Source organism: Melospiza georgiana, chromosome 16 (genome assembly GCF_028018845.1).
Source record: "Melospiza georgiana isolate bMelGeo1 chromosome 16, bMelGeo1.pri, whole genome shotgun sequence".
Classification (NCBI taxonomy): domain Eukaryota; kingdom Metazoa; phylum Chordata; class Aves; order Passeriformes; family Passerellidae; genus Melospiza; species Melospiza georgiana.
Window position 1 is genome coordinate 8,445,740 of NC_080445.1, and position 26,399 is coordinate 8,472,138.

The 26,399-nt window shown below is 41.7% G+C and overlaps 1 protein-coding gene across 2 annotated transcripts in view; it reads right to left on the bottom strand.

Annotated features, from left to right (window-relative positions):
- The window catches only part of XYLT1 (xylosyltransferase 1), a 176,959-nt gene that overhangs the window by 92,261 nt on the left and 58,299 nt on the right, over positions 1-26,399 (bottom strand). The gene's annotated exons all lie outside the window — the stretch shown is intronic.

Below are 26,399 nucleotides of genomic sequence, written 5' to 3' on the forward strand. Positions count from 1 at the left end.
CATCTAAAGACAGGAGTAAAAATATTGGTAGATTTTTTGATTATGTCCTGTTTCCTTTCCACTTGTGGAAGCACATAACCAAAAATCAGAGACTAGGAAATGACAGCATCACTAATGATGACTGATGGGAGCATCTTTTAGCACCTATCAACCACATTTTGTATTCAAAACATTTTATCAGCATGAGCTAATTGTTTCTCACACCTCTTCTGGGAGGAACTATTTAACAGTCAGGGTTTGCAGAGAAAGGAGAGAGAGATAATGACTTATCCCAGGCCATGCAGGGAGTCAGTATCAGTTTGACCTCTGAAGCTCAGCAATGGGAAATGTGTGAATAGCTTATTCATTAGAAGAAGTTGTTTAGTGAGTGAATAAAGTGATTCTCTCTCCATGAAAATGTCTCGTTTTCAACGAGTTTGAGCTGTCAGACACAGATGAATGCAAAGGAGTTTATAAAAACCCCAACACCAGACAACAACTCACAAACCAAAATCCAAATATTTTTCAAACAAGCAAAATACTTATAGTTTGGGAAGAAATATTAAAAAAAATAAAATTCTAACATTTAAGTGAAAGTATGAAAACCAAAGAGAAACAAAATAAACAAAACATAATTTCAAGGCAGCCTTAATTCCCAGGAATGACTGAACTAAAATTAAAAAAAAAATTACTTTCAGAGCCCAGCTCCTACCACTTGTCCTGTATCTTCAATGGATCTTCAAAGAAAAAAGCCAACTCTGTTTTCTTCAATAAACCTTTTGTAAGGTCTCTAAGGCAATGCCATGACAGGATATTTCCATGTATCTTGGCAACATTCTCTCTCACAGGCTGACTCTCACTAAACGATTTTTGTCTTCAAATTAAAAAAAAAAAAAAATCCTAATCTGTAAAGCAAATGCATGTTATTTAAAAGGAAATGAAGGGAGAGGAGATTTGCAATTGGTTCTCCTATTAGCCACAAAGGAGACCCTGGCCTGCAGCAGGGCAAGAGGCACACACCTCCCATGCCCTGGGGAGCACAGAGCCCTGCCTGCACCCTGCCCTCCTGCTCCTTCCAAACCTCTCTGGAGCAGGACTAAGTGCCAGAAGATAAGGTGTGGGCAGTTCTTGTGTCACACAGCATCTGACACTACACTTGTGTGATGTTTCAATGGGAATCTTTGCTCCCAGTTTGCCAGCCCTGCAGCAGAGATCCCATCACGCTAGGACGAAACCTCAGGAGAAAAGGCAAAGCAAACAGCAGATTTATCGGTGTATGGTTCACCTCTTTAAACTATTTTCCTCCTTCAAGTGCTTTGCTCCCTCTGGGAAATGCTTCTCCAAGTCTACATGCTGGAATCTGAAATAAACAAATGAATTCTAAATGCTTCCAAGGCAGACACAGCTCTTCCCTGCCTGCAGGGACAGTGAACAGCACAAAACTCCCACCACACAGGTGTGGCACACCCAGTGTCTGCAGAGACATCTCTTTGGGAGCAGGGACGAAAAATAAAGCAGGGGCTGTACAACAAGTGTAAAACCAAGAGCTATAGATACACCTTGAAACATAAGCACACCTAACAAATACTCCAGCTGGAAAGTCAAATCCAGCCTCACGCAATGTCACACCTGTTGGTGCAAGTGTTAAATGCCACAAAACCTGAAATCTCCACCCACCTTTGATCTGCATTTCCTTCTCAATTGCTTTCACCAAAGCCACGTGTGCTTTTTACAGTACAATGATTTCAAGACAGGCTCCACACGTTTGCAGTGCAGAGGAAATGAAACTCAGCACTCCCAGCTTAGAACAGCAGCAGCTGCTGACAGTAAGTTGTGCTCATTTGTGAAGTTCAGGGCTACAAGCAAAAAGCAGCACATCAGGTGCTCACTTGGCAACACAAAATGGGTTTTACTTGCTCTGCAATACTTTATTTTTACAGTGCTGGATTAATTGCAGATTTTATATGTCATGGATGTTTAAGACATTCAAGACAGGGCAGAATCATCTCACAGAGAGATCTTGAAACCAGGCAATCCCAGTTCTGACAGTACCATGGGGCATACATCAGCAGGTTCACTGTCTGAATCAACATTTATTTCAACTTTTATCCAACTATTTGTTAGCAGCACCTCCTTATCTCTGTGCTTGCAAATCACTGAAGGCCATACCAGGACCAAATGAGAAGTGTAAGCCCATTAATACAGCCCTTATGTGTCCACAGCCAAATGCAATCAGTGTTTTCAAACCAACACCTAACACTGCTATTGAAAGCACCATTTTGGTCTTTGCAATAGGCAATTCTCTCTAGGCATAGACCAGAAGAGGCTATGTCCAAAATCAACTCATTTGAGAGGCTACCTTATTACATTTATTACAGGTGTCACACACAACACATGCCACCCAAGAGCACATCTTTCACCTGTGCCTTTCCTGCAGTCCTAACCTCTGTAAAGCCATCCCCTCTCATCCAATCACTCCATGCCTTGCTCAAAGTCCCTCTCCAGCTCTACTGCAGCTGCTTCAGGTACTGAGGATGCTATAAAGAAACCTCTGGAGACTTTGCAGCACCATATTTCCAAGACAAAGTGTGACACTGGATGTCTATCACAGGCTTAAGGATTGCCACAAGCAGAAATGTTCTGTCCTGACTTTATCTGGTTCTCAGAAGACACAAGGAGAGGTTAACTGCTGAGTGCTCAATGGCAAGAGCCCTGGAAGGGAGAGTTATAATGACTTCTGAGCATGCAGTTCAGGAATAACAAGCAAATACTCCAAAACTGGGAAAGAACAGTCTGTACCCAGCAGCATGCATGAGATCACTGCCAATTACATACTGATTGCCATTGATGTTAAAAATAGTATTATAATATTAATGCAAAAATAACATTTTAAGCTCAGAGCCATTTTATGTAATGTGAGAATTTGAATTCTGCTCCAAATCCCGCTCCCTGTTGAACACACAGACTTTAATTCTCCAAACTCCACTTCTGGTGTGTTTTTCAGACACAATGTATGCTCTTTGGTGTATTAGCCACTTCATCTGCAGTGATTGAGGGTCTGGGGCTTAGGTACCCTGAGCTTGATTGAATTCAAAGTCCCATCTATCTCAGGAGGGAAAGCCTGGGTTTCTGCAGAGGCTTTGCAATCTACTGAGGGAACCATGGAATAAATTGCTGCTGTCACCTACTACAGACCCAGCAACAGCTGCTGCTGCTCGCTGCACCTAGCACAAACACAGAGAATCTGGAAGAACTTCCCAGCTGTCTGTAATGACGAATGGATTTTAATGACAGCCTGTTAACACTCTCAGAGGCTTTTACAAGTACAACCCACACCAGTTCAGCCAGACCCCAGGTAGGTTTGCACACCTGCAGAATGCCTCTCTTCACATTCTGCTTGCCTATATTTGGAAGACACATCTGTCAGCTATATTTGCATCCAAGCTAAGCATGTTCAAGCATAAACATGCATTTGGGGTTACCCAGGTCACAAGTTCTGCTGTACTTTTACAGGTAAATTGCTGTATCCTGCATGCTAAAGGCAGGAGGGTAAAGATAAAGACCATGGCTCCAAAAGTGGGCACAGGAAACCTCCAACAAGCCAGTGGGGCATCCCATTGCAGAATCAGAACACTGCAAAGCCATTAGGTACAACTCACAGAGTGCCCCACTGCCCCTGGAAGGAGTTCCTCTGCCAACAGCCCGGATTAGGCAATAGACCTGGTAATTTTTGCAATACACAAAAAAACAGCATTAGAGCAATTTCAAATCTGCTTTCAGAGAGAGAACCTAACGTGCATTTAAATCAGTAGAGACCCAAACATCAGCAGAGAGTGGTGTACCAGCTCTGCAGGCAGCACAGGCACACAGACTGTGGCTGAGGGATCCAACTCAAGGCACCAAAGCCAAGGGAAGAGCCCACACTGTGCAGGCAGGCACAGCTCCAGCATCCCCTGGCACACACCTGCACAGTGCTGCTGCAAGGCTCCTTCTGCACAGGCTTTGTGGGGAACCTAAAGGAAAACCCTACTGAGCTCACAAAGGCACACAATAGGAGCTTGCATTTATCTGCCAGAGGTGTTCATTGCATTGTGCAGAGCACTTCCTCCTGACAGTAAGAAAATGCTCCCTTCTTAGCAAAAGTTATTCACTGTACAATTTCTTTATCAACAAAGTCCTATAAATACTGTACAGAAGGATGGACCATGTGCAACCCAGCCCTGAATGGGAAATGTTCACAGTTACAGTTTATCTGACAACTCATTTTCTCCCCAGCACGGAAGGATTTGCTGTCTTTTTGTACTGAGAACACATTCACATATTCTTCCTCTGGTATCTCAAAAACACAGCAAAACATACCAGAAATGTGCACATGCACACACAGAGCAACAACAAAACACAAAGATCTTCCTCTAAATACAAAGCCCTGGACATGCTGGCCTTGAGGACCAGCTATAAATTTAACACCTGTACTATAAAAAAGTACATATTTTTCCTCCTTTCACATAGTAAAGCAGCCAATTATTGACCTCCTGTGAAAATATGCAATGCCTGGGCAGTGATGCAGGATCAGACACAGCTGAGGCCCCAAAGCTGGGGCAAGCTGCTCAGGATCCAACCAGCTCACAGCTTACAGAGGTGGGGAATAGCTTCAAAATCTGCATCACACGTCAAAGCCTCAGAGACCTGGTCAGCTTTCACAGGACCATCTATTTTATCTGTCTTGTGACTGAGAAGAATTTAAACAGAACTATGAAAAGATAATTAAACCAAGTTTCTGTTCAATATTAATCACAGCTGTGACATATTAGTTGGTAGTGCTTGTTAATTATTTCAGTAAAGAGACCTTCCAATTGTCAGAGGAGTCAGAGGATGGCATCTCTACAATTAAATCTTCTTTTCCTGCTCTTTGTGCATTTGTGGGCTGTTTCTTAGTTGAAATCAAAACCTTTTGCATCCAGAAGCACAAACTTTACACTGTGGTCACTCCATTGTCTCCTGTCCTACCACACTCAACATCTTTCAAACTCTGAAACCACCACTGCTCTGCCTGAAGCCCTCATGCAGCCACGTGGATGCAGAGCAGACATCCCATTGTGCCATCAAAACAACAAGAAATTGGGAACTTTAATTGAAGATGTGGTTGATGTGCCATGAGACCCTTGGAAAATGAGTACTTTTGGCAGGTTTGAACAAAAACGAGGCCAAGGACAGCAGATGGAGGAGAGGCAGCAGATGTTAATGCAGTTATATTTTTCCATATGTTTTTCTGTTTTGCTGTAATAAGTACATTGTACTTTAATTGTCAGTGGCTGAAGACTTAGGAGAAACATTTTGTGAGAAAGATATCACATTACTTTATGCCTTTCATTAGAAAGGGAGGTGCAAAATGTGAAAATAGATTTATTGACTTGCAAGTTGGCAACAATGAAAGATGTAATTGCTTCAAACACAGTGCTTTCTGCTATGTAAAAGGAAAATGAGACAAAGCAATAATTTGGGTTAAAAGGGGGATTCTGATACTTGAAAAAGCACAAGTCCTTCAGGTTCAGTTCTAACAGATACAGGCACAGCCAGCCCAAAACTATTGCAACACTTGGCATTTCAAAATGCAGAGAAACAGATGGACCACCACAAAGTGCACAGGGGACCCCTCACTGGAACATCTACACTGGTGATTGTTTGGAGGACTGTTTTTCCCTTCCTTTCCAAAACTGTTGCCATCCATTTTTATTTTTCCTTAACACCAATTTCAGCAGTGTGACCCAAAACTCGAGAAACAACATAGAAAAAACATTATTAATGGAAGTTGCTTTTATCCCTTTTTACATACATACATTAAGGGAAGATGCTCTGGTTTGAAATCGAAGGAAAACAGCTTCAAAACTTTGGCTGCTTTCCTCAGAATAGTTTTTCTGGTTTTTGCTCTTTTTATCTGTTCTTTTTAACATGTGACTTACTTTCAGAGTGATTTAGATGAGGGAGTAAAATAGTATTGCATCCCTCAAGAGACCAAACAGATTTTCACATTCATTTCAGCTTAGCACAGTAACTGTTCAAAAAGCCATAATTATATCAACAGTAATTTCAGATGTTCTGGTTATTAAAAAGTTTGGAATACTGCTAGAGGGAGCTGTGAAAGCACTCATCCACAGTCCTTCCAAAACTGACCACTTTGTTTTCTGCTAATTTAAACTTCTCAGGAAAGTTTGCACTTTGACATCACAGACCAGTCAAACGTATTCAATCAGTAACAGAATTTGATTTATAACCAGTAACTGCCCCCACTTTACATATTTTGCTCTCTTTCAAATGACACTGAAGCTCATTAGGACTCTCCAGATTGAGGCACAAGCCCTGCATTTTGGCAAAGTCCCTCCTAGGGATTCCCCACCAGGAACAGCAACACTCCCTGAGCTGGGGCAGGTTTTTGTCTGTGTATACACACACACATTTTAATAGTTCCCATCTCTGCTCTCCATCAGCTTTAGCTCTGCCTGGGTGTGGGCAGTGGAACCCATCCCTGCATGACACAAGACATTGCTCAGTTCCCAGCAAACAAGCCCTCAAAAGACTGTTCATTCAAGCTCTGTCCTGCAACATTAACCAGGGGCACTGAGCCTCCTGGATCCACTTCAGCACAGCCACATCTTTAACAGAATTCACCACAAAACCAGGAAAGACATGAAGGACTGGCCTGACAGTGCAAAATGCAGCTCCTGAGAAAGCTCAGGAAAACCCTGGAGGTTGATTTTCCTACAGCTTCTTCCTTAGAGAAGGTGGATCTTGCAACAAAGAGTTCAGACATGAAGGAGCTTACAAGGAAGTCAGTCTTCTGAAATACTTCTTAAATACTTTCAAGGGAAAATATTTAAGTGACTTTTTATAAGAATGTCTATACTTCATGATCCTTGAACAGAACAGAACCCTCAACTGAAAAGACAAGGCAGAGCAGCAGCAGACATTAATTAATGCCACACAACTTCTTAACAGGAGCTCAGCAGGTGAGGTCAAGAACTGATAAATCTACATGATTGTTTTTCCTGATGGTTGTTCTGATACTGAATGGAAAATGTGAGATGTTCTGTGTTTTTATTTCTCACCAAATTGCACTGCTTCATTGTTTGTCAGAGGTGCCCCAAAGAGATAGTATGTAAATAAAGAACACAAAGTAAGAGCAAGAGTAAAGCTCAATCATTCCCATGTTTAAACTATGGACATGATAACCACACTGAATACCCATTACCAGCCAAACTTTCATTTCTGTTTTTTTGCCTTCTCCTCTCAATGACCTAACCCATAAAAAAAAAAATAACATGGTTAATCTGAATTCCTCAGCTTTCATCTCTATTTCTTTCATCCAATACAGATTTTATATCTTTCAGAGCAGTAGTAAACACATGAAATTGCCTCCTGGTGACTTGTATTAACTAGATTCCAACTAAATTCATGAGGATGCCTATTCCAACTCCAATCTAAACAATCTTGAGCAGCCCAGGGTGAATTGCTGAGACACACAATAGATCTCTGGCAGCTATAGAAATTAAATATAATCAGAATATAGATGGTAGAAAGCAAAGACGCCCTCTCACACAAATGAAAACATCCTTGTAAAGTACAGTCAGTTTAGCACAAACGTATTCAGCCTTAATTAGGTAGAAAATCTATTTAGATGAATACAATACAAAGAATAATAATGAACTTCAGGATTACATTTTGTTACTTGGAGGGAAAAAAACAACACAAATAAATGGGAAGTAATTGGACCTTTTTAAATAGTCTCAGACTATCAGCTCAAACAACTATAATCATTAAAGGCCCTGCAGTGATCTTCTACTGATAAATGCTGTTAAATCAGAATTACAATACAACAAGCATGAAGAGCAAAGCCTATTAAAATGAACAACACTAAAAGAAATAGATTAATTCAAATTTTTTTTCACTAGCACCACAAGGAGTCTTTGAGCCAAGCACATAGAAATGAAAGGCTTCCATATTTCCTCTTGTTTTGGGCGAGATTGAAATATTAATACTTCCACACAGGTGATCACTGCAGGGGGACTGCAGAGTGGATGTGCCAGATTCTGGTTTGTACCTTCTTCTGCAAGACCAGTAGTTACATTCATGAAATAAAACTGCAAAAGCCAGAAGATTATTATGGGCTGTGCCACCCAGCTCCTTAGCTACCCTGTCAGCAGTTCAGCCTGGGGCTGGCCTCAGCAGGGGTGGTCTGTGGGGTACTGCATTCTCAGTTTTGGCAAATTCACTCAGAGCTATACAAGTGAGCAGTTTTACCAACATGATGAAAGATGACAGAGTTCTGGGGTCAAAAGACAGAGCAAAATAAAAATTTTTGACACCAAAAACGATGCACCTTAGGTTCAAAAACATGTCATTTTATTGGCTCCAGCAAGGATCATGAAGAACATAAGCATTAGAAAAAGACATGAGAAAGTTTTCTAGGAAACTGCCCTCTTCCCTTTCTTGAATAGACACTCACTTTGGAGACCAAACCCTTTTTCTGTACTGTACTAAACACACTGAGTACACTTGAGCCAAACACCAGATTCTATAGTACATAAGATTATATATATCTTTGGCCACAGAGCAGCTTCCTCTCATGCTGTGAGCACAGGGCTGTCAAAACAGTTATTTGCAATTACACTGCATTTAACAATGGTCATATTTCCATAACTCCACACTTACAATTCTGTCAGAAACAAGGACTCCCTCCACACACAGTGATTATATCCCAGCACATCCACATCCTCAGCTGACAGAACCAGATGGGCAGCACAGTATAATGTTAACTTAGCTCACAGACTATGCCACACAGAAAAATCAAATCACAATATACTCCATTGTTTAATGAACATCATTATGCTGAGCATTAAAAAAACGGAAGGCAGAGAAACAGTGATGAAAAATGACTCCTGTCTATCTAGAAATTCTTGCTTGTGTCTTCCTCATACTTTACTATTCTAAACAAAAAAATAATGTAAAGTGAGCAGGGAAACTTTAAATTTGCATCTACAAATAGATATTGTGTGGATTTTTAAAGATTTATTCAGAGATTTTGGTAAGTTGTCTTCTATAACATCAGCACTAGTCCAAAACATGCTGTGAGGGAATAGAACAGTGGTGATACTCAACAGTGGCATTATTTCCACTTAATTGGAATTAAATGGGCAGTGGAAGGATGATTGCAGGATGAGATTACTACTTTTGGCTTTCTCTACAGCTGCTCTTTGGATTTTTTTCTTGATTTTGCAGCACTCCTGAACTCCCACCAAGCACTGTGATAGGCTGAAAGGCAAAGACACATTTCAGTTGCAGGGACAAGGTGCCAGTGATGTCACAAATCCAGTGGTGCTTTCTCTCATGGAACAAATGAGAAAATTCAGTCTCTGTTTTTATATCTCAAACCTGGTGTGTAGGACAGGATTTAGTCTTTTACACACTAGAGAGTTCTCTTTTACAAGCATATTTAATAATCTACAGCAACCTTGGTGCACATACTACTACTGTAGTGCACTGCAATTCTTTAGAAAGAAACTGTTTTGAGAATTTTCTGATTGCTGGAACACAGTTTCATTTGCAGAGACAGCACAATGATAGCTCACACATCATCCTATGTATATCTTTCAAAACATGTATTTCTCATTAGTAATTTTACTATGCCAACCATTCCAAATATCAAAGTGACACCTGACAATTATAATGCTACATGTTCACCAACATAATAATAACGTTTCAGCAGATATTTGCAAGGGTTTAAAAGGAAGAAAATCTCTACCTAAAATCTCGCGTAGGATGCATCAGCTGCAGAGATGAGGGCACTGCCAGAAATCAGCCTAAGGGAGCTGTTGGTATTACAGATTTGAAGCTAACAGCTTCTAATGCATGGTTTGTAAGGAGGGATCTGTCCACATTAGGCAATGCCAAGGAGGGACAGACACACAGTGTCTCTTAAGTGATGGGGGTAGATCAAGTACCGTCATTCTGCAAGCTTTGGCCCTTTGGGCCATATATATATATCCAAGAGAATATATATCCAAGAATATATATCCATATATCCAAGAGAAAAGACTTTCAGTGTCCTATTTTGTCTGATGAGCTGCTGTCTCTCAGCGATGCTGCTGTGAAAGGTACAAATTCAGCAAATGTCCACACCCCTGGTCCTTGTGCACATCTGCTGGCAGCAGATTGCCTCCCCTGGAAGCGGCCTGGAAAACTCAGGGACACCTCAAGGCTTTCCCCGAGAAGCCCCTCGTGGTGACAGGTTGCACACAATCCCTTTGTGAAGGCTGGGCTGTTTGGGGAGAAGCAGCACGGGAAAGATGCCGAAGCTCGCTCGGCCTTTCGCCGCTCCCGGGCCGCGCTGGCACAGAAATGTTTGCTGAAGGCCGAGCCGGCCGGAATAGCAATGCAGGCCGGCAAAGAGCTGAAGGGCAAACAGGAAGGAGGGAAAAGCCCCTGTGACACAAAGGACACAAAGGGCCGGAGAGGAGCTTTCCCAGCAGGGCGATGCCCAGCGCTCCGCAGATGGAGAGCGATGCTGGACACGCTCCGGGCTCCGAGCAGCGCTCACTGCCAGCCCAGCTCAGCGCTGCCCTTTCTGACTCTCCGTTGGCATGAAATGATGCTGGCCCAGCCGATCTGCAGAAAGCTGATGCCAGCCGAAGCCTGCTGCAAATCCGCATGTGAAAGGATGCGTTTGGCAGGCGGTGAAAGCCGAGAAGGAGCTGTCGTCTTCACTTAGTTTAATTCCTGCGTGTCCTTTAAAGCAGCAAAAGCCGGCATCGAGAAGAAACAACGAGCGACTCTATGGCTCAGATTCTCAGTTTATGCCCAAATAAATTCTATATTCTTCTCAAAGTAGCCCCTTTGAATGACTGTTGAAATGGGCTATTTTTGGCTTTTCGAATTGCTCAAGGAACTTAAAAAAGAGCAGACTTAGGAATGTATTAGGCAACATTTTCTCATTGCGTTGAAATCTGCAAGATAATGAACATCTTGGAAAGAGCAACAAGATTATCATCCTTAACTGCACGACTGAAGGCATGAGCTGGGCTGCTTCCAGTAAACAAGTGGTTCGTGTTAATTTTATAGACGGGATTGAAATAAGTTAAGAATCACTTGAATTATCTGTTTCCTTTGCAGTTAATGAATAAATGTGGGCTAGTTGGCCAAAAGTCCCCTCTGACACAGAATATTGCAGCAAGACAGTGGTGGTTGAAAATCCCCTGTTCATCTTACCTGCTATCAGTCATCCACAGAGAGAGGGAATGCCAATTGCAATGTTACACATCTATAAATACAAATTCCTCTGTTCTCTACAGCCAACAAGACTGTTCCCACACAAAAGAGTATTATTCAGTGCTGGTTTTACAAATAAGGTGAAATTCTGGCAGTGCCCTCCCAGAAGTCAATGGACAGGAGGAAGTCTTCAACTCCCGTCAGCTCCACAGGGATCCAGCACGTTCCAGCACAGTACTGCTCACAAAATACATCACCACCAGTGTCTGAACTCAGAGCAAATCTAGATAATGAGCTACAACTGCTTGCAGTGCTAATTATCCTATGCAGTGCCCACATTCTAATGAATCGCCTATAAAGGACCAGTACTTTTTTCCAATATAATTCCATTTATGTTGTGAACTGGCTGGCAATGAAATTTCTGAAGCTCTAACCACATCTACCTTGAAAACTGTCTCCAAGTATGTTCAAAGAAAGAAGCTGCTGAGCAAGGAACAACAGCCAGGATGATATTGCATGGGGCAGAAAAGTAAATTTACTTTCACTGCTCTTCCGGGCATTTGGAGGGGCAGAGTGGGGGAGAACAGTGAAATAAAGGATATCCAACACCAGAAAAAAAACATGCATGAAGTCTGATAAAAATAGAATCAGAGCAAGGAAATGGCCTACCCACTGCACTGAGAAGTAAACTGCAGATACACAGCCCAGTGCACAGGAAAAGGGCAGAGCCAAGAGTGCAAACTGAAAGGCAACTATCTGACATGAAAAACTTAATTGATGAGTATCTGTAAGAAATTGTTTGACACCAGCCCTCCTGACTGTCAGCCTGACATTCATTAAGTGCAAAGAAAAAGTCTTTAAAAAGCAGCATTTAATTACTTACTGAATTGCTATTACAAAGCAGTTGTTTTTAATTACAGATCACATTAATACAAATATGGTCGGATCCTGATCATTAGGATTAACTGTGGTGATCTTGTTTGCCAACAATAGAATCTTTGTATTTAAAGTAAAATGTCATTAAAAAGCCACAGGAAGTTCATCATTAATGTGCAAGCAGTGTAATCTTAATTTCCTCCTGCAGATACTGAACTGAGACCAATCATGCAAGATTTTCCAGTATGTAAAATAACTGTCAGTTTTCATTACAAAGAATATGAAGCAAAAGGGACACTGAAATAACAAGGCTGAAACAATTTTCCAGATTTAGAAAAACCCATGCCACACTTTTTCTAAGAGCTAAAGAGATTTTTTTCAAGGGGTAAATTTTCCCAGGAATCCTGGAAACAAGATATAATGTTGCTTTGTTCAGAGCTCAGTTCTGGGCTGGTAAGTAAGTCCATTTATTATGATTATTCAGTCTACCTCTCATGCAGATGATGGTACAACCTCAAGTCTATGGCAAATATTATTTATTTAAGAAAAACTGACTGAAGATTAGGGGAATTGCCAGCTGTTAAAGATTTTAGTTCTTGATAGTACAAAAATGATCAAGCAGACTTAATGACAAAATGTACAAAGGCAAGAATAAGGCATGGCTCAGAAAAGGGAATTACAAGGGAAGAAATCCAATCTTCAATCATAACTTATGTCAAGCAAGTGCAGACTGTGATCAACACATATGGATGTGAAGGTAGACAGCTTTCAGGAATGTTAAACAAAGGGCTCAGACCTCCAAGACCCTGAGCAATTTACAAAAATTGGGCAAGAAGTAAGGAAAACAAAGCAGCTTTCTAAAATGTAAATGTAAATATATAGGTAGCAAAAGTTTCACATATTACTCAGGACATACATGGTATAAACAATGAGAAAGACTGAGTTTGATAAATATCTAGATTATTCTCTAGAAATTATGGACAGTTTGAAGACATGAACTCTGGATTAAGTGTATTTAACACTTAGCCTCAATCTCCTTCAGACTACAATTTCTGACCCCATCTTGAACCTTGCTGCTGGGCACCCATCCTGTCAGATGCCATCCATGGCAAATACAATGTGGTTTATGTTTGTCTTTTAATCTTATCTCTCAGCTTCTGCTTTGGTGTTCAATAGTTCACCTTTTGTCTGATTGCTACCCTTGCCTGGGTTCCAATCTTTGCAGAGGTGCAAACCTGTCAGACAAGGAACAAAAAGCTCATTTCTGAATAGATAAGGGAACATAAAAACAGCCATGGGTCAGGTTCTGCCTGAAGTTAGGACAGTAGGTTTTGTGAAGTGCTGCCAAGATGAGTCAGGCTTCCTCCTCTACTGCCTTGCACATGAAACATCCCAAAACTTTTCAGCCTTAAAGCTCTAATACAGTTTCAGCCAAGGACCAAGGGTTGCACTGTTTCTCCACCTCATCCATCCCTCCCCTCCATCCAAGGTTGCCCCTTGCACTGCTGGACTGGCACAGGTGTATCAACACCTTAATTTGGCTGGCTCAGGAGCCCTGAGTGGGGTCAAGAAAGCCACCAGTATTTTCCAGATCTTTGTCAGCAATGAAAGTCATCAAACAAAACTCCGAAGCCTCTCCCTAATAACCCCTGAGGTCAACATCTTATCTCTTCTTTCTCAGAGTGACACAACAAATTGGGACCAAGAGTTTGCTTTCTTCTCTTACTATTCTTTCTAAAGTGCCAGATAAAATGACATTTTCATGATTAGTTTAGTAGCTTAGAGCTAAAGGACTGTTAGTCAAACTGGAAAAGATCTGAGTATAACCAAAACCACGGGTTTGACATTTCTAGCAGTTAACTCCCCAGGACATTGCATTTCTATTGTTGTCAAAGTGCTGGAACAAGCCTCAAGGCTGAACCATGCAAAGCTGAAACAAGGATGGGCTGAGGGCTCTGAGGGTTTTCCAAATCCAAGAGCCCCACACACTGCAGTGTGCCCCAGAGACCCCCACAGGAACAACAGAGCCCTCTGTCCCAGCTGCAGCCACAGCAAATCAATCTGGAGCTGTTGGTCCACAGGCACAGGCTGCCCCAGATGGCACCAGGGCACATTTAAGAGGTTCTGCAACCACAGCCATTGTCACCATGACATTGTTAGTGGAGGCAAATCCAATCAAAGTCACTGGGAAGGCCACAGTGTCCTAAACCAAAGTCTTGTCCATTGTGGCACTGCTGAGCCAGCAAACCACAGCTACAAGGATTTGACCAGATCTACCATGCATTTATTACCCCTACAGCACAGGGTAGGGCAGTTCCTCGTGTTCAAAGGAACTTGTATTTTTTCCTATTACAAATAAAATGGTTTGAGGTTATGCTCCCTGCATGGTAACACTGTCCCAGTGTTTATGCTGAACATCTTTCACATGGTTCTGTTACCCAAACTCCCCCCATCATCTATCATGGTGGTCTTGGAAAGACAAGAAAGAGGCATTCAAAAATGCATGCAGGCTGCATGTACTCTTTAACAGGAATATTTTCATGTGTGTAAAATGAATAGCTAACCCAGCAATTCACAGTCAGGATACAGCTACTCCAATACAAAAACTTTCTGTCCCTCTAAAATCTGGCTTATGTTATCACAGAAAACAAATAAAAATGGATTCCTTGTTCCTTTTCCAGACATTTCAATCAAATTTTTGACTCCCTGCAAGTCTCTGCCTGTCCTGCTGGCAATGACCTTCATCCAGGAGACAGTGCATGGAAGAGCACCAAGTGTTTTCACAACTCTCTGCCTTCCTTTCATTTGCCGTCTCTAACATCAACAGTCCCAAGTCTCTCTTGAATTATCACTCCTCAAACAGGCTTATATTGACACTGGAGATCTTCCTCCTACTTTTCAAGAACCATTAAAGTCCTTATGAAGATGCACACAAAATGGAAATATTTATAAAACTGTGAAACTGAAATATGCTACATATGCTGAAGACTAAAGTAAAAACAGCAGATGTCATTATTATGCATACTTATTATATATTTACATTTTATGTGTCATTTACATATTACACACTTCCTCTTTTTTTTTTTCAAATATCAACACACTTGATATTATCAAATAGCTTTTTAAACAAAAGCCTGGAAAAAGCCTGTTTGTCTTCTCTGCAACCTCATAAATTTGCAACATCTCTTATAAAGATCTGTTTTGCAACAAAGTAAGCAAAGGAGTGGGTGGAAGGAAAAAGCCTTTTTTGACAGGCACCCTCTTTGCTGATCCAGTTAAAGGAAGCTGGATATTCAGACAAGTGGTTTAAACATAAAAAAATTTCCATGTTTTGCAATGGCAACAGATAAAGCTGCTGATGTGGCACCTTCCCAGCGCTAAGAATTGCAAGGTTTGTGATTGGAAGCTTTTCCTGCCCCAGTGAAATTTTAGGTGCTAAGGAACAGAGAGGCAGCTCCTGCTGTTTGCTCAGAAAAGGTTAAGGGAACAAAGGAAAAATCAGCACATTTGCTTCATCTCTGACACTCACTCAATCCAGGGTGACTCATGGCTGCTGACAAAGCCTGGGCTCCGGAGGAAGCCTAAGGCTTTTTGGTCTCGTTTTTTTTTAATTTCGAAGTGAGAATAGCTGTAATTATCACGTAGCTGACACTCATCCCACTAAAACCAGTATGTGCATAAAACAGCTAATAAAACAAATAAATGAGAGCTGGATGAGAGCTGGTTATGGGACCGGTTCTGAGCAGCCTGCACAGCCCTGCAGCAGCTCAGGGAGGGAACCAGTTCCCAGTGGTTTTCCAGCAGCTCAGCTCCAGCAAAAGCATTTCCTCAGCCACAGCTCTGGACAGACTCAGGTCCCTCTGAGGAGTGCAAATGTGGGAGCCCAGCACTGTGTAAGTAGAACAATCACAAATGAGTACAAATAGAACTAAGCAGGGCTGACCCACAGTACTGTGAGAATCCAAAAATCAATGGTAATAGTCAGGTGAGAGAGTTGTCCAGACCTGTAAGTGAAACAGAGGCATTTTCCATGGGAAAACTACAGCTCATCTAAAACAAAATAGGAGGCAGCAAATTCAATTTGCAGATTCAGCAAATTCAGAGGGAGAAAACAAGGATGATTTATTTCTGTGTTCTTGCTGCAGTCTTCCACTAAAATGCAATGTGTCTAATGCTTATACAGCATCTTCCATCCCAAACACTCCACACAGCTCCACTGAAATATTGGACATCTCAGTATCAGCACAAGCAATAAGTAATTTCTACTGAAAAATTAAAACAAAATATCTTCCTGAACTGCTTCAGAAAGCTGTGGGCAAGTATCCTACATAAGCATCAAAACAGGACTCCTTTAACAAACATTCCCTTTCTAAAAAATCTAAACAAAATCTCAGTTGGGCTGACAGTTCATTTTACATAAGGGAGGCTTCAGAACCAACTCACAAAGTCTATATATGAGAATGTGTGCCAATATTAAATTTAGATAAGTCATGAAGTCTTTCTGACAGGGTTCTGGCAGCTGCCAGTTTGTGTTTCACTGATTTTATAGGTCAAATAATAGACATTGTGATGTCAGACATTTGAGTACATGATCATTAAGCAATACTTTAGCAAATCCAAAAGAGCTTAGAAGCTACACATATGGTCCACAGCTGATTTTAGCCACCAGTAAAGCAACTGTATGTTGCTATAATAAGAGATGCAACTGCTGCACTCAGATGACACCATTAATTTAGAAACTACTGAGCAGCAAGCAGGCCCTGCTATCCTGACTGTTCATCTGCAGCAAAGAATGACGTGTCCAGTGAGCCACCCTGGTTACTCAGCGACAAACTGGGACCATGCAGCTTTTCAGCAGTGCATCACCATCACTGAATTGCTGTGGTCTGTACCACTGATCAGTGCCACGTTGATGCCAAGACAACTTTTTGGCTTTTCTTTTATATACCTTTTAGGTATTCTTAGTGCCCTTAGCATGCATTCTTATAATTCCTTAAGTCTGATAACACAGTCTTAGTATTCTGTTAAAGCAAAAGACCAAACATCCTAAAGACCTTGTAGTTGGAGGCTAGAATACCCTACGCTATCTTAAGAAACCGAGGCCCCCTCTAGAATACACCCTGTAAACTAAGATTAGGCTAGTCTAAAGAATACTTCTTTAGAAAAAGAAAATTTTAGAAAAATACCATGCTATTAGTTCAAGCCTCTCATTGAGACATCTTTGTTAGATATGCTAATTTGTGAGGTCTATAAAATTGTATATGTAATCTACCATGTGTGTGCATTTCGATGTATTCACCTTGGCAAAGTGTTGCACCAAAAGATCATTATTAAATACAGAAAGAAAAACCCTTTAGCCTTAAATGTGTTTAACTCTTAATTTTAGGACATAGGAAAAGGCATCAATGTGAAGAAACAGAAAACTGACTGTCATGGTTTGATGCTGGCGCAATGCCAGCGCCCCCATGAAAATATATAAACACATGAACATAAAGAAGTGACAGAAGGTAGAAATATAGGAGAAAACAGGGAGATGGTGCTTGTCTCAGGGCCCCAAGAAGACAATTTCAGGTGAGTCTGAAGTCTCTACAGCTGCCTTCCAATAAAGGGTAGCTGTCACACTGTGCTGCAGTTGTGTACCTCGCTGCCAGCCCTGCCTGGCCCCAAAGAGCAGAGCAGAGCTGCACTGCCACAGCACACACACAGCAGTTATGTGGACACAAACAGGGCACAACCCACCCACTGCTGGGCTCAGCAGCTGTGGAGAGGGCTCTGCAGCTCTCATGGCACACCTACAATACAGGTCACTGCAAGCAGCAGCCACCAGCACAGCCCCTGCTCTGCACAGCTGAGCCAAACCCTGGAGCTGCTGCCACGGCCTCTGTCCTGGGCAAACCCCTTCAGTCAGCCCTGCACACCCGCTGTCCCCCCTGCCTTTGCCATGGAGTCACCCCGCAGCCAGCGAGAACAGCAGCCCCTGCCTTGCCCTCACCCTGCCAGGGAAATGCTGGCACAGGCTGGGAGCTGCACCTTTCCTGAGCACCAACACAAAACAGGGGTGCCACACTGCCCGCAGGTGAAGCACAGGGAACTCACTGTATTTTCCCTACATGGTTAGGATGGGTTATATAGAAAATAGTAAAAAAATTAGGTATTTTCCAGGAATTACCTATATGGCTCATTAACATGATTATCTTCACCTGATAACCTCCTAGGAGCTATTACATAAAGCATATGGACAGGAACATAGTAACTTCTCAATCCCTATCTCCCACCATAACCCTTGTCCAGTTGTCTTAGTTCAGATTTCCTTCTGGAAATGATGGAAATGTGAATCATTTAAGATGTGTAATCTGCTATGCAAGAAGAATGACACACGTTGGGAGGTAACTGAGACAAGACATAAAATTCTATTTACACTTGGCTCTGAATTTCTGTTGCCATATGAAGGAGCACAAGGGCTCATTTAGAGCTAACAAATGACAATATTTTGTTTTGCATCTCCTGGGTTTTTAACAAATCAGCTGTTGCAAGAATGCTTTTTAGCTCCCCAGAGGGACTTCTTCCATGTGAAGAAGTTTCCTAATATAGAAAAAGAATTAACCAAATCAAGGACTCGAGTAGGTCCTAATGCATACTGAATTTTAACAGTTAGTCTGCGAGATATGTAACCCCCAAACACTCTCTACTTATTTACATAAATATATACACAAAGGATGATGGTCAAGGCTATGAAATTACCTACAAATCCATGGAGAGATATATGTAGCACATCACTGCAAATTATCCCTGCAGTAGGAGGGATGTGGGAAAACCTGGAGGAGAAAAGATTGCTCATGCTATTTCTCCTGATTAATATCTTTGACTAAATGAAATTACATGCTATTGTTACTCTTAACAGAGCAATAGCCAAAAAGGAACCTTTCTGTGGTGCCAGGAGGAACTGACACAACCCAGGGGCTCAGCACCAGCACATTTCCACAGGCTCTGCCTTTTCTAGATCCTCACCAAACCTGCAGCTTAGACACAAGCCATAAAGACTCTTACAAGATTTCCCTGCAACTAATTTAATGGCTTTTTCCAGCAGATAAGATAAATGAGAAACAGACTTAATATATTTTTTAAAATCCCACTATGATTAGTAGGAAGATTTTAATAAAATTATAATTAAAAATATTTTCTTCCAGCCGTACTTTATGTAAAATAAAGACCACCAGGAAAAGGAAGAACACTTTTTTTTTATTCTAAAGCTCTGGGATTTTCTGTATTTGCCTTTCACCCTTACCAGAATGCCAGAAAAGACACTATGAAATGATACATCCGATGGATAATATGCCAAGTAATGACAGGTTTATAACTCTAGTTAAAGATTTAACTTTCATACTGAGGCCATACAGGCTATAAAATATGAACTCAGCAATATGAATTGCTGTAACCTCCAGTTAACCAGCCTGCCAATTTTATCTCACCCTTTTTTTCTCATTTGTTTCAAAACACTTTGTAGTTGATATTTTGAGCAGACAAAGACCTGAAACTGTGACCCAAGGCAGAGCAAAACTGTAACCACCACGATGTGATAGCAAAGGAGGCAAGAGGGCAATCTGGATTTTGAGATTTTAAGATCTGGGATGCCATTAAGTGGCTGAAGTACAAACACAGAGCAGATCGATGCAAACATGTTCAGAGTTAAAAGAAACCTCTTTTGGTGTTAGTGGCAAACCAAAGACCAGAAAAGTTTCCTTTGGTACAGTACAGTTCTTTGACTCAACTGAAAAACTACGTTCGCTGCTAATTTTTAAATTTATTTTTAGTACAGAAGAGGAGTTCTTTCCCAGATGTACCTTGGAGATTCTGTTCGGGGCTGTGTTTTTTCTGCCAGCACAACGTGACCGTCAGGCAGCTGCTGAAAGAGCGCCCTGTGCGCAGCTGCAGCCCCGTGCGATCGCTACCCTGCCCACGTCCCATGGGCAGCCCTGCTGCCCTGCCCGGGGACAGGCTCGGCACAAAAAGGGCCTGTGCAGGAGCACAGAGCTGCTTTGGTGCCCAGCAGGAGCACAGAGCTGCTTTGGTGCCCAGCAGGAACACAGATCTGCCTCAGTGCCCAGCAGGAGCACAGAGCTGCTTTGGTGCCCAGCGTGGCTGTGCCTGTGCCCAGCTCGGCACTGATGGAGTGAACCAGCCCCAAGAAACACCAGTTCTCTTACCACCCCCTGGAGCTGCAGGAAAACAATCTCACCATGAGCCCTTTCAGGGGAATTCTCAGGGTAATTCCCTAAAAAGTAGCTTGTTTCCATAGAAACCTTCAACATCCCTTGATTGCTGCTGCAATAATTCAGGAATTCAAATAACAATTCAGTAGTTATGTTTGAAAAATAAAATAACCTACAGAAAACCACCACACACAAACAAACAAATAGAAGTCAAAAATTCCCCACCCAAACAAGGCCTTCTCTGGCAGGGCAGATATTCAGCCAGTAAATCAGAGAATTTCTACTGCTCAGTAAAGAATTGAGTTAAAACCAGAAAAATGCTTGGAATAAATTGATTTCCTTTTCTTCCATCTATTAGAGTCAGCAATGGTGGGAGAAAGAAGTCAGTCAAAGTTTCCCTGGCGCTGCCAGGTGGGCTGACAGGCTCCTGCTCCACCTCACTGGCAGTGGCTCCAGCTGGGAGCCCCAGGGCCCTGGCTCACTTCAGGTTGGTGCCTGCTCCCAAAGGGGGTGGCTTTCCTCAGTCACACACACCACACCTTTTGGGGCACCTTGTGGAAAAAAAACACTACAGATCACTTTGACAACTCGAATCCCACAGATTTAAGGCCAAGTGATATTTATTAGGGAAGATTCTTGAGGATTTCATAGCTGTAGGAGCTCTCTATACTGGAAGGGGTGGGGTGTGTCCTGGCTGAGAAAGGACCTGGCTCTGGGGCTGATGAAATCATCCCTTCCACACCCTCAGCTCATGGCAGCCCACAACTAAACAACAAGAAAAGTGATGACTGTTTAAGTGAAAAACAGAGTAGGACCTTCTTAACCAGCTCCACAGGATATCCCACAGCAAGACATGCATTTGTGGGATTCAAAATAAATCTACTCCAATTCTAATGCAGTTTCATCTCTAAAGAGAAGTTCTGCTGGTTGACATAGTTGGTACAGTATGAACTCAACAGTCTAAAGGAAGCAGCTCTCTGGAGTCCCTAAGGATTAGTGGAGACAAATTATAATGAGCACATCAGTGGCATAATTGCACAGCAACCCAAGAAGCAAAGAACAGAAAATTTCGTCTTCTTTGTTGCTAACTAAAATCTTAAAAAATAACAGTTGCAAAAAATGTGTCAGCCAATTACTGCACTTGGCTTGTTTCTAGATGCAAGATTAGGCAATGAGAATTTCCAGCAGCAGCTGCCAAGGCTGCTGGAGCTGCTACAAGGATGGTACATCTTCTCCTTGGCCCAAACATGGGCTGGCCATGGCTGACAGCTGCAGGAGAGCCTCCACAGCAGCATTTATGCAATCAGTGCTTGCATGGTAGTGATTTATTTAAATTCAGGTTCAGAAACACAGGATTATACAAGTGAATGACATTGCAGGTGATTTTTCACCAGCTCTAAAGCAGGTTTTACTGTCCTGCTGTTATATGCACTGCTGGTGAGACTGAGAGATTAGAATTAATTATTCACATGTGTGTATTTTAAATCTACAGGTAGTACCAGTGCACCACTCCAAGGTAATTTCCAAGATGTCTCAGGGGGACAGACAAATGCTGAGAGCACTTACTGTCAGAAGGGACGTGTCAGGATTTGCCTCCTGCTTCCCAAAGCTGGGCAATTCCTCAAACCCACTTGAGCACAGGCCATTGTTGCCAGCAGCAAAGCTGCCAGCTGGCCTCTTCCCTTCAGTTTCTTTTGGGCAACTTGGCTTCAGTTTCTACAAGTGCTGTGCAGAATGTGAATGTACAGAATCAATGTACATTTATAACAATGAGATCATTTATGCTACCCTAGAATGTATCTGTGTCTGATAGGTTAAGTATTTGTAAAGCTAATGATCCCTTAACTGCACAATGGTACTCTGGTGCTCTCTGTTCATTCCCATCAGACATTTCAGGGCATGGTTTATGAAAGAAATTCTCTAAAGTGTACCAAATGGAAAGCCATGGCAGAAAAATCCTTCCCCTTTACTAGGAATAACAGCAGCTTCCATCATGAGAAAAGTGTTTTGCCTTACCTCTGAGGTGAAAGGATTAATGTAAAACTCTGCTGCTGCTGTGTTCTCTGTACCTACCTTCAAATTCTCTGCCCATTTTCAGCTCATCCCAGTGGTATCAGTGCTAACTGAGCTCACTAACTTCTCCCAAGTTTTTTTTGGCTGTTTTCAAGACATTTCCTGAAATATGAAGTTAAGGAAATGCTGCAACCATTTTTACTTCTATAAAAACCAGAGACTGACAATGGAGGAAAGCAACTTAATAATTAACACCACTTCACAAGGCTTTTGTGCAGAGAACTTCATATATTTGGCATGTAGTCTGCTAAGTCTGTGTTTTCTCTTATGGGAATTCAGAGCAGTATGAATGTACTGTCAGAAGCAGTAAAATAAAAAAAGTTGTTCCATTTACTGTGATTACAGAGCTGGTGGAAGACATCCTGATCCCACCAGGCCTGGCTCAGTTGCTGGTTCCAACACACTGCCAGAAATCACACACAAGAAACCCAAGGGGTGCAGCAGGTCACACATTTCCTGCAATCTCAAAATTCCTCTATCCTGAAACCCTCTGCTTTTGTGTGTGGAAGCACTAACACCAGCCCAGCTTATTTATGCTGATTTAAAGAAATCTTTATGGGATTACACCTCGGCATCAATATAAATGGTCACCTAGTTAATGCCTAGCTCAGCTTCCTCCTGTGACCGATGGAAAGCAGTAACTGCTGCTTGCAGAGAAACCAGATTGAATTCTCCAGCCTTTTCCATCTTATATTGATTCAATTCTCCTGATTTCAGTACTTTAACTGGCCTAGACTGTTCAGTATCTCTTACAGTGTGAGGTGTCCCAGTGCTGCCTACACTGTACAAGACCTAGCTGTGCTCTGGCTCATTACCAGGTCTAAGCTCTACAAGAAATGAAACAACAGCAGAATTCAGCTGGTAGATTGTGCTGGTAGTGAAGTTCAGCAGGACAGATTTGCTGTCTGGGGGAGAAATGGTCCTCTGCACCACAGCAATGGCCACACACGTTGGAGCTTTTCATATTCATACTTAAAACCAGCCAGTATCATGAGAGACAATCACAAACTTTTCCTAAATACCCTGAAAAAAATTACAAGAATCCATGAAAAATATAGAAAGATTGTGTCACCACTCTGTAGTATTTAGCTTTCATCAAGCCTTCCTAGGTACAGACCTACTTCAGTGGATCAATTTGAATGCTGTTACTGCAAAGCAAAGAGTGAAATTATCGCTAAATTGAATCTATCAAGTACCGCTCTTGATAGAACAAATGTGGTTATGTGTTTTTGAGGTCACTGGGATCACATATTGTTATTTCTTCTTTCTACTTTTAATCAGGTCTATAAACTGGAAAATTATAGATAAATTGATGAGAAAAAAAAAGGCATCTTCCTTCTCTCCTTCCATATGTATATTACAGGCAGAAAGAATAAGATATGTATAAAGCCAAGCTTGTTTAATCAGTGCTTGGCTGTGGGCAGTTTCACATTTCAGTAATGTCCAGCTTCACAACATTGAGCACTTGCCCAGTGGCTTCCCCAAAAATACTCAGATGAGAGCATATGTAGTTTTTGTTCAAACACTGTATCTTCCAATGAATATTCTAATAAATACACTTAGATTTTAGTTGAGTTGTTTTCCCATTCGACAGATACCTGATGTTTTCAGTGGTTTAACAGAACTGGATTTCTATTCCAAACCAGGATGAACTCTTTTGCAGTGCTATTCACAAAGCATCAGTAGTATTAATCTGACCCTTCTAAAATTTTGGCAAACACTTCAGATAACCTCAAAGAATTTAAAAAAGGATTGCAGGTTTTATTTCAGTTTCATTGACAAGAAAATGATAATTTTCAATACTTGCAACCTAGAGTAGTTTTGATACACACTGAGTAATCCAATGCAGACATAAGCTCACTTCTGTTCTTTCACCAGCTTACCTGTAATTTACAGTTCTGTTTCTGCAAGTTTAGTTGGATTGATTTTAATTTTTTTTTTTTTTTTTTTTGTTCCAAGCACTGGGTTTAGGCTCTGGAAATATGGGTTTAGGTGCAACAAGACCTTCTTTCTCTACTCCCATAATGAGGATAACATTACCCTACTTCATGGGACGTCAGCAAGAAGAAACTTTCCAAAACCCAGAGCACTGCTGGGTGCATGCCCAGAGGAGCCTCTCCCAGCTCTGTGCCACTCCTGCACCCTGACAGCCAAAACCTGAGCCCATGCTGCCAGTCCTGCTGGTGACACTGGAGCACAGAGGGTCTGAAATGTCAGCAGGGGACATAAAAGGTTGTATCAACTACTTTACAGAAACATAGCACCAGCCAAAATATTCACATTTCCACAGTCTGTGACTACAACCATTACTAGAGCAATTACATTCCTCCAGAAGTGCTCATTTTACACTCACAAATGCTCACTTTAGACTGCATGACCTAACTTAAATCTGCATTTTCCAAGAGCATTATTCCTACTTTTCCCACATGCATTGATACTTGAAGCCAAATTTACAAAGGTATTTAGGGACTTTGCAGTAGTAATTGGTACTTTAGCAGGGAGCTCAACACCATCAAAGCAGGCATGGGAGTTGTACTTGTATGTCATTAAGTACTTTCCCTGTATTTTTACATGTCTATGTATCATAATCCATTCTGAAACAGATCTAACACATATGCTTGTGCAGAAATATTCTTTGCAAAGCAAATTTCACCACTGCAGAGGAGCTTTGAACCTCAGAATAAAAATCACTGCCAAACTTGAGATTAAAAATACGCCTCTTTGGGGAATATTCTGCAATTGTCCATATCTAACAATGTAACTGTTTTGCATGGGTGTAAAAATGACCCTCTCCTTAAAACTGGATAGGCACTAACCTAGGGGCAGCAAAGATTATTATCAGAGCTTCTCAAGGACAGAGCCTCTGCAAGATCCCCAAAGGCTTCTCTGCAAGAGATTGTTATTCTGGTGTTTTCCTCAAAACTGGGCAGTAAAGCCACCCCAGAAGAATGGTTATAAACCAACTTTACAAAGCAATCTGCACTTCATGGTAACTGCTCTTTATCATTTTCCAATCAACACTAGTTGGCTTCTAATTGATTTTATATTATGTCCCTTACCAGAAGTAAGAATATTGTGTTTACTAGGGCAGCACAAAGAGGGCAGGCCTATTCTTACTGCTGTATTTAATGCTGCTGCTAATCATGGAGATTAGACTGAAACAATTACAACAGCTAATTAAAGAACAATGCGGTTTTTGGCATCTTTTCTCAGACAGCACTACTGGGAATTCCTAACTCAAGCAAAGCAGGGATAATTAAAAATCGAGCTCTGGTTTCCCCTGCACTGGCAGCTGGATCATGCTGATTAAACTGCAAATAAAACACATGAAACCAACACTTTGTAGTGTATCCAATTTCACTTAAAAGGGTCTTTAAACTGAATCATAAACAGAGAAACAGTGCACAACAAATTATTTAGCTGAAGCTGGATATAGTGTTCACTGCAGTTGCTTCACAGCTCGCTGTCTCTGGCACAGAGCATGGGACACTCATTAGTGCAGGGCCTGGTGAGCCACTTGAATCATCCATGGCCCTTCCAAAGGCAGCACTGCTCAAAACATCACACTACAAGCCACTGAGCTCAATCAAACACCAGCATAAATATTTGGAAGATCCCTGTGGAAAATGCAGCATTGCACCCAGTGACACTCAGGTCGTTACTGAAGAGTAAGACGGGGCTAAACCCCTTCCAGTGAGACTCTGCAGGGTGGATGAGGTGCTGAAGAGCAGCTGGTTTATGACAGCTACAAGTTCAAGACAAACTTGCAGAAATGTCAGTAGAATGAAGCCTTGTTTAGGATTATCTGGTGCTCTTCTGTAAGACACCATGGACATCAGAGCATCCCTTTGTCCTGCTCAGGTCTCAGCACCACCTGGGCTCAACGTGCAGAGACCCAGAGACAGCTTAACTTTGTTACAATGATAATAAAAATAATAACCTTGACTCTTGGCTAGTGCTTGCCTGTATGCTTTTGAGCCACACAAGAGCAGTAAGAACACA